At 35.2% G+C, this 13,943-nt stretch overlaps 1 protein-coding gene and 1 non-coding gene across 6 annotated transcripts in view; one reads left to right on the top strand and one right to left on the bottom strand.

The window, feature by feature from the left end:
* Positions 1 to 13,943, bottom strand: part of SLC44A5 (solute carrier family 44 member 5) — a 384,424-nt gene that overhangs the window by 269,341 nt on the left and 101,140 nt on the right. The gene's annotated exons all lie outside the window — the stretch shown is intronic.
* LOC131747441 (U6 spliceosomal RNA) lies at positions 7,393 to 7,499 on the top strand. Its single transcript, XR_009332907.1, has one exon. It is a non-coding gene; the product is annotated as a U6 spliceosomal RNA (small nuclear RNA).

Genomic DNA, 13,943 nt, shown 5'->3' with positions numbered 1-13,943 from the left:
ACGTATACATATATCTATAACTAAATCACTTTACTGTACAGAATTTAACACAACCTTGTAAATCAACTGTACTTCAATAAAAAATTAAATTAAATTTTTAAAAAAAGAATTCAGAAAACAAAACAAACAGCTCATAAAATAAAAATGTATTGGTAGTTTTCCAAAGAGGAAAAGATAATATCTAAAGATACAATTCAGTTTCACTGGCTGACTTCCAAAGCAAAATTCCTAAATGGATGACATGGATTTAGACTGTGTCAGACAGTTTTGGGTAAGGTAGAAAGGAAGATGGGGTTTTGCTTATTTTTTGAGTGGGGAGGGCTTGTTTTGTGCTGTTCTTTGCTAAAAAGACTTACCTATATGCCTCAATTAGAATCCATTCACTCAGAGATGTTTCATTATCCTCTCTGCCTTGGTTTAGAAACATCTCTATGTTTACTTTCAAAAGACAATAATTTTACAGATGACTTTCGCCATTGTATTCGGCTTCTCTGATTCTAGCACATAATCAACATCTTATTTTATAAGCTCTTTCTCTTGGTCCTAGCCTTATTTTTTTCTTATGTGCTTCCCATAGTTTTATAAATTACCTTCCTTTTTAATAAGCAGATCTTTTCCTCTGGAAGGCAGTAGGCTTTTTAGACTTTGTCCAATGGTAATATGTCTAGCCCAGCTGTCAGCAGAATATTTTGTACTAAGTAATGTAACCAGTCTTTTAAATACAAGCTCTATGGCTCTGCAATGTGGTTCTGTCACAGAAAATCAGAGAGGCCAAATATTTTCATCCTGATTCAGTATATACATGACATATAGACATGACTTTGTTTTAACGCCTGTATCTTAGACTCTAAGTCTTTCCTTGGACTTGCTTTGTTTCTTCAAAACTATATGCTAATAAAAACATGAACAGATTTGCTGCTTCACTGAATATTTAACACTCCTTCATTAAATCAGTTCACTGTCAATAGCAGATTTTATTCTAAAATCCAGAGGGAGGAAAATGGCAACAATCTGATGACTAGAAAAGGCAAAGCCACTAACAACATTTTTTAAATTTCATTATCATATATTCTCCATTTTCCACCATTTCCTAGGCACTTATTGTCGATAGTAAATTTGTCCAACCTAAGCCTACTAGATTCATTTTGTGCTTTATTGTTATATAATTCATTTAACACTGCTAAATTAAACATGCCCCAGGATAATTATCTTTATGTATATTTACATTCACTTATAAGAACACATTATTTTCAATCTTATAATTCTAATCTTTGTAAATAGATGCCTAAATACTAACAGTCTTAACAATTCCTGGATTGATAATTAGCAAACTGGAGTTACTGCTATTCATAAAATTAAGATATAGGCCATTGGCTAATCTTGATAGTAAGACATTTATGTACAACATTCGACTAGAATGTTTTATTTTGTTATTGCCATTTGGTAGGCCAAGTTCATGTAAGTTTGCTTCCTGGGACCTAGGATTATGTGGCTCAAGGACATTTTCAAAATGTCAATACGAGAGAGCCGTAATCAGTAGAATGTTATACCCTGCATTTCTCTTATTTAAATACACTTAATCCATGATCTTTCTGGGCTTCCTTTTCAAAAAAAGTTCAGAAACTTCTGCTTTGCATTAACCTTGTGGTAAACAATATACCTGCTCCTTGGCTTGTAAAACACCCCTTAGTAACTGGAATTTTCAGATAATTCTGAATTCTTCCAAAGTGCCACTCTGCTAAGATGGTCCTACTAAGACTTCTGGTAAGAGATGTCTAGCAATTCAACTGCCTGTATGAAATGCCAAATGGCATAAAATAAAAACGCTGTGCATCCCTGAATTATTCACACATCAGCAGGAAACTAAATAAGGAGACTGAGTTCTGTGTCCTTTCCTACTTGCCCTCTGTGTCATTTATGAAAGAAGTCCTCATAAGGCAAAATAACATCAATAATGAGGATTTTACGCCTCATAAAGATTCACACCTCAGCAAGAAGCCAAAAGAAGAAAGTGGATTTTATGTCCTCTGTCTAGGTGTCCTTCCAGTGTCATTTGAGGGATCCTTTCAAAAGACAAATAACAATCACAATAGCAAACTTATTTCAGAAGAGGGAAAGCCACAAAGAGGAAGGTCTAATAGAGATTTCTGTAGATGAGCTCTGAAATTACCTCTTGCTTTGCTACTCCTTTGGGAAGGACCACCCCTGATTAGTTTAAACTCCTCTGAACAAATATCATTTCATGGGCTACTCAGAAAGATCTATTTTCTTCCAATAATATTTTAGGATTACTTGTCCATCCAGAGTTCCACAACACCATTTCTTCTTCTAAGATATCTCCTGAATCCTATTCTCATCTCACCAGCTTCACTTCATTACTATCTCACTGCCACCCTAATATCTATTTCTCACTTAGAACACTCAGCCATCTCTTAAGCTTTTCAGAGTAGCCATATGGAAACAGAAGATTAAGAATCAGGGCTCAGAACATCTTGGCTCTAATCAGACAGGCAATATAGCTTATGAATTAAGAGTGAGAGCTTAGAGAGGTTAAATATGTGGATCCAAATCCCAACTTTACCACCTACTAGCTTTGTGAGGATGAGGAGTTATTTTAACCTGTCTGGCCTTCTTTTTCTCATGGACAAAATGGGGATAAAATTAATACATAGCTCAGAAGGGAGATATCAGGATTAACAAGGTAATACATGAAAAGCGTTTAGAATCACACCCAGTAGCCCAACCGCTGAATACATGTTGGCTATTATTATTGGTCCCTATATATGTACATATACTATGTTAATGGCAACAATCTCTCGTATTTCCATTTCCTTGTCTGAAAAATGAAAAGATTAGATTGGACCATCTCTAAAATTCCTCCTAGTCCTAAAACATCAAAAGTTTAAGTCTAATACAAACCCTTTTTTAAAAACTCTAAGAATGGGCTTCCCTGGTGGTGCAGTGGTTGAGAGTCTGCCTGTCGATGCAGGGGACGCGGCTTTGTGCCCCTGTCCGGGAAGATCCCACATGCTGCCGAGTGGCTGGGCCCGTGAGCCATGGCCCCTGAGCCTGCGCGTCCGGAGCCCGTGCTCCGCAACGGGAGAGGCCACAACAGTGAGAGGCCCGTGTATGGCAAAACAAAACAAAAACTCTAAGAGTTTAGTAGCAATCTACTCTTTAACTTGTTGGACATGGAAAACCATAAAACAAACACATGGCATAGTCTCTGCCCCTCAGAATCATAAAATCTTTTGTTTTAAAGAGTAAAGATAAATTTCAATTTTTCCCTGAGATATATATTCTTTTCTTCCTATATTAATTGATCAGATTTTCAGGAAAATCCATTTATAGAATAAATGATATAATATATTATGAAATAATATTGTCACATGAATGTGTTAAATTTACCAGCTAAATTTGAAAACTGAATAAATAACATATGGTGTAAATATAATAAATTATATTTTTATTCATAGTCAACAAATATTTACTGAGTATCTACTATTTGCTGGGCATAAAAATAAATTAGAAAAGCCTTTAATATAAACAGTTAGAAGAAGGAAAAGGAAGGATGAGATGAATGGCTTGCCACCTCAGGACAGAGGCAAAACTGCATTGGCCAGACAGCCTGAGAAAAAGAGTAGTGCTACTTCAGAGGGAGATTAATCAATCTGAAATTTTGAGGTAAAAGAGGGTCCTTGGGTGTAATTTTAAAAATGAGCAAGCTTTGGTCCCAAAATCAATATACCATTTATAACTACCACTACTATTATTATTATCAACATCCTAAACCTCAAAAGAAGCTTAAAGATACCTTGTTCCCTAAACACACAAATTATCTAATAGCACATAGGATAATTTATTTAAAAGTCCTTATAAACTGAAACAAGATGAAACAAAAATACTCTAGCCAAGATCTATAAATTATGATAAGAAACATCCAAAAGGGGATAAAAATAAGGTCTTAGAATCAAAAAGTTGCTAGAACGTTCAGGGGACTAAATTCCCCCTCTCTTTTTTGTGAGGAAAGAAACTTAAAAATTATTCTTTATTTAAAGGTTCTTACTTACGATCTTTTATTTCAAATACATTTCAAAAAAGCATTATGTAAATACAAGTTAATTTTGTTACCATAAAAAAAAATAACTAAGAAATGACATTACTGGACTAGATTATCTCTAAGGAACCTCCTAATTCTAAAATCACATAAATTGCTTCTAGTAATAAAATAGTAATATGAAAATGCTGGTACATTTTCAAATATGGTATTTCCTCCACAAAGAAAACTTTAAAAGGCTCTACACAAGCCAGCAAATGAAAGCCTGCTGCTAAGAGAATCTGAGAAGATTTGACATATCTGTCCCTGATTTGGACAAGAAAATTATTTCACACCTAAGTCAATCAAGTAAGTCTCCAAGATAATTTGTGCTTAAAAAAAAAATGCAGAATGAGGCTGTGTGTGTGTCTGTGTATACATGCGCACGTGTAGAAGGTGTGATATGGAATAATCAGTGTTTAGAGTTTTTAATGAAAATAAAGTTTAACAAGGCTAAATTCCATAGAAAGAAAGCCTATTTTTACCCTTTCCTATTAATTTACCTAAATTCAGAGGAAAGAAACACAAATAAACAGTTTATCTTTGAAGAAAGTAGCTTTTGACCTGAGAGTCAATCAGTCTTTTTGAAAAGCAAAAGCCTTTTAACTGTCAAAAGAAACTGTCATTTTCTGTTCAGAATCCTACTATTCTTGATTTTGTATTACAATCAATACTATACCTAGGGAGGTCGTAATTACTTGCTTCTTTTATGCTTTCCAAATATAACATGGAAATGAGACATTGCTTGAATTTAGGCCATGTGGAGACTTATTTTATATATGGAGAGAAGACAGAAAATAATTCAATATATTGTATGGTAAAAGCATGCAATGGCTAAAGTACAATAACAGTAGTATTCTGGAAATATAGCATTCGATTCCAGCCCTAATACCAGGATCATTCGTCAGTCAGCAAATTTTAATAAACACCTATTATGTGCTCCTGTACCTATGGAGTCCTCAGTCCCCAAGAAGTGGGGCTAGGGAAAAGACAAAGACCAAATAAATCCACAACTATAAACTATAAAAGTAAAATGAATGAAAAGACAGTGCATAATAAGAGTACATAACAGTAAAAGGGATTTTGATGGAGTGGTCCAAAAATGGCCCTGTAGAAGTGATGATACTTGGCTGAAACTTGAAGTATGAGAATGGAATCAGCCATGCAAATAGGGCAAGAAAAACAGCTCCAGGCAGAAGAAAACACATGTGCAGTGGCCATAAGGCAAGATGGAATTTGGGCACTCTCGAAGAATTTGAAGAAGAAAAGTGTCAATCACACATACTGCATAGAAAGGAATGTCTTGTTGAGACTAATACATTTATCCAAGGCCTCAAGAAATAATCCACATGAGTTCTCTGCTGGGTCAATTCAGACCTCACTGGACTGTGATACTTCTATGAGGTCCTCAGGGTAAGGTACCCTACAGATTTTTGGCCAAGTCTGAATAAAAGTGCTGAGAAATTTCCATCTGAATTTGTAAAGGACTGTTCAAGTAATCTATTTTTTAAAAATCACTCTCATCTCTCATATTTAATCCTACAGATTCATTCTTATTCAATTATGCATTAAGGTATTGGCAATACCCAGAAATACTTGAACTTTTATCCTTTTCTTTAGAATGAAATTAGTTATTTCTCTAAGGCAAATCCTGCTATGTGATAATGAGACGTATGTGACATTTCCCTGTAATTACAGCACTAATTTATGTTCTGTGGTGAAATGATCTGATGACATATATACAACTTGTTAAAAATGTGTATAAGTTAAATGTCTATGATAGCTGACTGAGACCAACTCTAAAGGTATGATAGCTATTCTCCAATCCAAAATTAAAGTAGCCTTCATCATTGAAAACAAGTCTGGAATTTATTCTGTGAATTCAGAGAGTAGGCATAACAGACAATAAAAAGTCATGTGTTTGAGGAAGAGAGAGGTCATAGAGCTTTAGTGGCCTGAAAGTAAAGAGTCTAAAGATTTCTGCTTCATAACTTTTGCCTTACTGACTAAAACGTGTTTACAACCAAAACAGTTGGATGGAAAAGAGAAACAGCCAGCCAGCAACCAGATGCTCTGTCATCATTTGTACACACTCCATGTCCATAGAGTGGACAATACAAGATCTTCAGCTAGGTTGTTTGTTTGTTTGTTTGTTTGTTTTAAAGACAGGGCTTCTTCGGGTTGAAGCCCCTGAAATATCTGAAGCAGCATTAGAGGGTCCTTTATGTTTTGGCAGGTAGAAGCTTCAAACTGAATGGTCTATCTGTGTTAATAGTCTTGATCACACCTCCTTTTGTGGTGGACTGAGTGAATGAATGAATGGAGCTCACTGGCAAGTCAAGAAAACAAAAGATAACAGAAAACATTTGTCAGAGAAGCTGACATAAAATAAGTAGACTTTAATATTCAAGAAAAGGGGACTTCCCTGGTGGCACAGTGGTTAAGAATCCACCTGCCTGTGCAGGGGACACGGGTTCAATCCCTGGTCCAGGAAGATCCCACATGCCACAGAACAACTAAGCCCACGTGCCAAGAGCCCATGCTCCGCAACAAGAGAAGCCACTGCAATGAGAGGCTCATGCACCACAATGAAGGGTAGGCCCCTCTCACTGCAACTAGAGAAAAACCCACATGCAGCAATGAAGACCCAACAGAGCCAAAATAAATAAATAAATAAATTTATTAAAAAAGAATATTCAAGAAAAGATATTTAGAAACCAATAACTTAAGTCTCCAAATTTTTTAACAGTAGACTTACTCAATTTTAATAAGCAAAACATTTGTAACTTCTAAAGAAGGAATATTAATTCTTTACTTAGCTTCATTATGCACTAACCCATATGAAAAGTTAAGAAAAGAACAAGAGGTCACATAAATCATGTGCTGAATCCCCACTTAGGGTATTTGATATCCATTAAGGATACTAAAATTCATACTCATTAGACCCTCAACTCTGCCAGAAGACATTAAGTTGTAAAGGGTGTTTTTTTTTTAAGAACAGTAAAGAAAATTAATAAACCATCAGGAAAAATAAACAGTGAGGCAACAATGCCTCCATTTAATATTCATCTATTATCTTAATGAATAATCTATTTTTTCTATAAATCACTACATAACAACCTATAATCACTCTGATTTTTCTCATATTATCAGCCAAAGGAGGAATGAATAATGTATTAGATATCTAAGAATATGAGGAATTATTATCATTTATAGTAATTACTGACTTAAGTAAACAGAATGTTACATTTAACCACTGATATTAATGTGTTTGTTCATTTAAAGTGAGTTATGTCGTGCTTGCTTCCACAGCACATATACTAAAATTGGAACGATACAGAGAAGATTAGCATGGCCCCTGAGCAAGGATGACACGCAAATTCGTGAAGCGTTCCATATTTTTCAGAAACTGAGACACCATTGTAAAGCAATTATACTCCAATAAAGATGTTTAAAAATAATAATAATAAAATAAAATGAGTTATGTCTTTAATGAAGGCATTTGGGGTATCTTTGTGAATTACATGCTTACTTGTGTTCTTTGTCTACAAATAACTTCATTTTTTCTGGGCTTTCGATAAAAAACACATTGAGATAGAGGCATTTTTTTCTGTCAATAGGACTGCTCTCTTTATAGAAGTAATAAAGAAGTAATGTTGAAAAGACATTTTCAACTACCCATTGAAAAGAGCATTTTTCTCCAAACTGTTTCATGTTATACTGCAGGTCAACATCTGAAGGATAATTATTCAGCCTAGTTACTCAAACCTTGCTTCATTCACGCTGTCTTTATCTATCTAATCTTACCACTATTGCTCACTGAAGAGAGAACTATTTGTAAGAGCCACTTTAAAATGTTAGGGTTTTGTTCTCTCCCAGAACTAAGCTATGTGTTCCCACATGTTAGACACAACCTTTTCTCCCTCTCAGTTTCCATGATTTTCTACCCGCCCTTCAACACTCCTGAGCATGTCCACTCTATTATTCTAGGATGTGTTCACAACAGGCAGAAGGCAGAGCCAGAGAGACAGGATGGAATAATGTCTAATCATGAGATCTTAAGAGGTATATTTTCAAAAACAACAAAGAAAGTATTTGTTACTGACACAGAGTGTATCTATAACAAATTACAATGAAATTGTTTTAAACAAAAATGAAACATTAACAGTTATTTCTTCTAAGTGCAAATAACAAGCAAAATGCCCCTTCAAGTTTGTGCTGGGAGCAGAGAGAAGAAAGATTAATTCTACCTGGAGTGGTCAGAGAGCCACACTCTAGGTGAGCATAGACAACACCAAGGGTAATCTACCTGGTATCCAATTCCCCTTTCTTCCTTGATTTTGTCCAGTATCTACCCTGATTTTGTCTGATTTTGTCCAGTATCTAAGCTTCCCCCTTATTCCTCAGAAGCAAATCCTGTTAATCCAAGGCAAACATAGTAATCCCATTCTTCCTGGGGTGGGTTTAGTCAGGGTCATGTGGTTCAATGCTGGCAAGTGAGCTGCCAGGGGAAGTCTGCTGGGGCTTAAGGAGATTTCCCCACTCTGAAAAAGACTCATGGGAAAAGATGTATCTTTTTCAGCAGGACATTGTTGCCACTGGTTGTGTTGCTATTTTGCAACCACAAAATAAATTAGCCTGAGGTTAAAAAGGATACACTAAGGATCAAAGAGTTTTAAAATGGCAAGAACCTGGGTTCTCAATGATGTAAATGAGATTGTAATTAACCAACCTGGGAAACTCCAGGTTCCCTAATACATTTTCTTATTAAATCATGTGAGTTGGAGAATTCCTGTTACTTGCAATTGCAAGATTAGTATTAATTTGATACTTGGAAGTAGAGGAACAATACAGTTATAAGAAACAAGATGTGCAAAGTCAAAAAAGTGAGAAAGAACACCTCTATTGGATAAAACTGGATGAATAAGTACATTTTCTCTTTAAGGAACTTCTTGACTCTACGATGCTTTGTATCCCCCAAATCATACATAACTGTCCTTAGAATATGTGTACAGTTTCGGATGTGTCAAAGAATTTAACAAACACATACACGTGTGTGCATAAACACACATAATATTAATTCAGTGTTTGGTAACATTATAGGGTCTGCGGAAAATAGGCTGTATGGGAATATCAGTTGCTTATTTCTTCAAAAAATAATTTGTCTTAGAAACTGAAACAGCTCTAACATGTTTTGTATGATTATGACAAGTGGTAGAAGGTAGAATGCGGGTTGTTGTTTTTTTTTCCATTTCTTCCATTTTATTCTACCCTTTGTTTTATTTGGTGCTAACCTGAGAAGGACTGAAGCTTATTTTAGTACTTCAGAGTGTTTAAAAGAATCTTGAAATAGCCTGTAACTGACTAAACACATGGGTATGTTACCTGTTTTAGTGAAAACAGGAATACACCGGGCCCTGCAGCTGATCTCTCCCTGAAGATTTTCGGCCTCTTTGCCCTCCTCCCTTAGGTATCACAATTCAAAACACAGTAAGAAGGTCAGTGTGCCAAGCCAAACTTTCCCTTGAAATGCCCATCATGTGTAACACTTCAAAGGTCATTCTCTAGAATGTCTAGGCTTTTAAATTACAACAACAGGAAAATGAAATGAAAGAATCTAGCCTGTCAAAACCTTACTAGTATAACAAATATTTTCTCAGAATGTACAGGAAGCTTTATTCCCAAAGGCATTTATTGAGTGTCCACTATTTTCCCAGGATCTATCGCAGTATCTGGCACAAAGACACTCAATAAATAAAAGTTGAATGAATGGATAAATGAAGACTATAAAAACAAAAAGGAAACAGTCCCTTATCATAAAGAGATTACAGTCTAATAAGGGAGACATACAGAGATATAACTATAAGGTGATGTGATAAATTCTGCAAAGGAAATATAAAGTGCTAAGAAAGCATATAAGTAAGTTATTAAATGCACATAGCTAAGGCTAAGGAAGGCTCAGTCATAAAGGCAATAATAGAGATATATTGTTAGAACAGGATTAGAATTAAGGAAGGGTCATGTTCCTAATCTGGGAAAGTAGGGGGAAAAAGGTGCAGTAACTATTGTGTTTATCTACTCAGCACCTCTTCCTTCTTTTGGTAACAATTCCCACCTCCACCCTGCCTGACCACAGTATCAGCATATTAAACAGACCAGGTCAGTCATTCCACCCATCCATCTGGGCACAGTCGACTGGACAAGGGATGGGCAAATGAACAGAGTTAGGAAGATCAAAACCCTTCCCTAGGGCTTTTCTACCTGGAGCTGGCAAAGCAGTACCCTTTATTATATGATTGTAATGTTCTTCATATATAAGCCCCAAGGTGCCAAAGATCATGACCCTAGCATATGACCCTATCATATAAAGACAAAGTATGAGAAACGGAAGAAGTGTTATGGGAGCATTGAGGTTCCTGATTCTATACACATTCAGCTTCAACCTTGCCCTTCACAATTACTTGAGCTAATGAAGTCCTTTTTTTTGTTTAAGCTACTTTGCATTTGATTTCTGATTTTTGAAACTTAAAGAACAATAATACACAGACAATACCAGAGGATATCAAGCCCTTGGCTGTGTCTGATAATATTTTCCCCCAGAATTAAACCTGCATGGCATTTAATCTTTATACATCCAAACCAGCTGTCAAAATGGACAAAGGTATAATTATATACCAATTAGCCTGTATGCACTATCAACAAATATGCACCTAACAACACAGCCTCAAAATATATTATGTAACAACTGGCAGAATTGTAAGAATAAATGATAAATCAGCAACAAAGAGAAAAGGTATCAGAGAATAAACACATATTAACCACAAGAGAAATTAGACTTACAACAGAATCATCAGTCACAAGAGAGAGATCAAAAACAAAGAAAAAAAAAAACAATGTAATAGCATCTTCACAATCCTGAGGGAAATAGTTTTTAATCCAAAAATTTGTACCAAGCTAAACTGCCATCTATGAATAAAGATAAAATACTGACATTTTCAGACAGATAATGACTAACAGACTATAAAGCAAACCATCCATAAGTAAAATAATTACTTGAGAATATACTTTATCTAGAAGAAAAGTAAACCCAGAGGAAAGGTGGGGTTCACAAGAAACAATGATAACCACAGAAATTTATTGTTTTGGCTATTACTATATTTAATTAATGACTACCAAAAAAGTAACTTGTATGCTTAAAAATGAAAAACTAAAATTCTGGACAATAAAAACAAGAGAGAAGCATGAGAAGAAGGATGTTAATGGGTATGTAAGGCAGGTAAGGTTCTTGTCATGTTTGGGAGGTTGGATAAGAATACAATCTAAACTTTTAAACTGTTAGAAAAAAATCATGATTGTGTATAAATTAAGATTTCTATTTCTGACAATATGCTGGACCAAATAACCCCAAAATATGCCATCTATTCACTCAACAAATATTTCTTAAAACCTAATTTTTGGCCCATGTTTTCAATTGGTCAGATATAATCAACCATGTATCTTGCACATGCTCAGTGTGAACCTTCCCTTTTCCAAGAAGCCAAGAAACAATAAATTCTCATAATAAAATCATTGGAATAGCAGCACCATATTCCTAAAATCTGATGTTGTTTCAGTTAATTTAATCATAATTTCCTCTTTATAAATTTGAACCTTAAATTGTATTTTTAAGATAGGCATAAGAAAATATAGCATTCATCCTATTCTATTCATTCATTTTAAATCTGTTTTCCTTAAAATAATAGCAATTTTCAGGTTTGATGCTAACATTTGCATGTCAATACAGTTATTTTTACTTTAGTCTTCAAAAATATTTTATTTATAATATTTTATTTTAATAATACAATGAAAGCTATGTAATCAGTCTATGTTTTGCTCTACAAAGCGATTAAAGTCAGACATGCTTAGTGTTAGTAAGTACATATTATCGAAATCACACTCTTTAAATCAGCAGGAATATAAATTTTCCATAAAATGAATTTAATCTAGTTACCAATATGGATTATTTTCAAGATGAGAGAACTCATTCATAGGTCTACAAATATACTTCCTCTCTCACATGACAAATTGTATGTAGTACATTGAAAGTCAAATTTTTACTATCAGCAAATATAATCAAAGCAGGTTTACCTAGTGCTTTGCATATTTGTCAGTATATTTTATACACTCAAATGCGAAACAGGAGATGTCAGCTGCAGCTAGGTAGCTTTTTGTTGTTCAGCCTCTCTTTCTGCTTATATAATGGCAGGAATATTTTTTAATTCATGTGAACATACGCAGTCCTTGTCAAATGTATAGACGTGGCCAATGTAAATCTGCTTAGAAAATCATTATTCCTTATGGAACAGAATAGCTAGCTATTCACCAAACCATTGCCCCTTCTTCCTAAGCACATAGCTATATAACACTGTCCAGCCTCCCCTTCAGTTAGGTGTGGCCATATGACCTAGTTCTGACTAATGGAATGTGAGCAGAAGTGATAGACACCACTACTAGACCCACCCATAAAACACTTCCCTTCACCATCAAGTTGTTGATGCCCATGTGATCTTGGAAGCCACCTGTAAAAGGTGACAAAGTGGATGTCAAGATGTGCAAAAAACTGTATAGATCATAGTTCCCCTAACCCTGATTTCTCCCACCCCCAACACACAAATATACCATTGTGGACCCACAATGCTACTATGTGAGCAAGAAATAAACTTCTACTGTGGTAAACCATGACAATTTTAAGGTTTATTTGGTACAGCAGTTAGTCTGTTGCAATCAATATCAAAAAAAAAAATCATTCCTTATAATGGGGTACTGCTGTAAGAAAAACCTAAAATATATGTGATTGGCTTTGTGGCCAGGCAGTGGATAATAAGGAATTAATGTCAGAGACTAGAAAGATGGAGGATCTTGGTACACAGTGGCAAAACATTTGGTAAAACTATCACCTGCAAAAACTCACAAGATCAGTCATGTGCCCACTGAACCTTCAGCTCTGCCCAGCCAGGGACTACACTTCCCAGTCCCTCTTGCAATTAAGTAGGGTCATGTGGTAGCTAGCTCCCCCTAGAACAGGAAGAGACATGATCTTTGCCATCACTTTCTCCCTCTTCATGTTCTTTCTACCAGTATAATCTTGTAAACCATATGTTTAAGATGAAGGCTCCACCAAATGGATGGCAACTAGGTGTCTGAGTTACTGCTTGGAAAACAGCCAACTCCACCAATTATAAACATGAGGGTTTGGGGGGTGGTTTTACTTCATATGGAAGAGAAATAAAGTTGTACCATATTAGAACGTTGCACATTTTTAGAATTTGTGTTACAGCAGATACTTTAACTGATAAAACACTCTGAAGCTCATTTGTAAAAATGAAGCAAATCATTTCCGCTCATCACCACAATTCTTGGTAAAGTCAGAGAAAATTACCTTTGTGAAAGAACCTTGAAAATATCAAATGCATAAGCATGTCATTTTAAAGTCAGTACGCTGGGTACAAGGTTAAAAGCCCTGGTACAGGGTTCTGAGAAACCTAGTCTTGAATTCCAGCTCTACCATTTACTAGTTGTATAGCCTTGAACATATAGATTTATCATCTTGGACCCTCCTTGTTCTCATATATAAAATGGAGAAAACCTGCTCTACTTCGTAGGGTTGTTATAACAACATTATAACACATACAGCATGCTTTGGGCAAAGTTAGACATTAAGTAAAGTGCCAAATTGATTCTCTCTCCTTATCCTATAGTAATTTCAGGGTATTAAGGAAACCTTAGAAAATTGTATTGCTATATAAGGTAACTCTCAAGAAAACTTAATTTTAGTGAAAACCGTCAATCACTGATTAATGAAAACTAA

Source organism: Kogia breviceps, chromosome 1, assembly GCF_026419965.1.
Source record: "Kogia breviceps isolate mKogBre1 chromosome 1, mKogBre1 haplotype 1, whole genome shotgun sequence".
Classification (NCBI taxonomy): Eukaryota; Metazoa; Chordata; class Mammalia; order Artiodactyla; family Physeteridae; genus Kogia; species Kogia breviceps.
The sequence above is the reverse complement of the archived record's forward strand: the minus strand, read 5'-3'. Positions and strand labels throughout refer to the sequence as shown.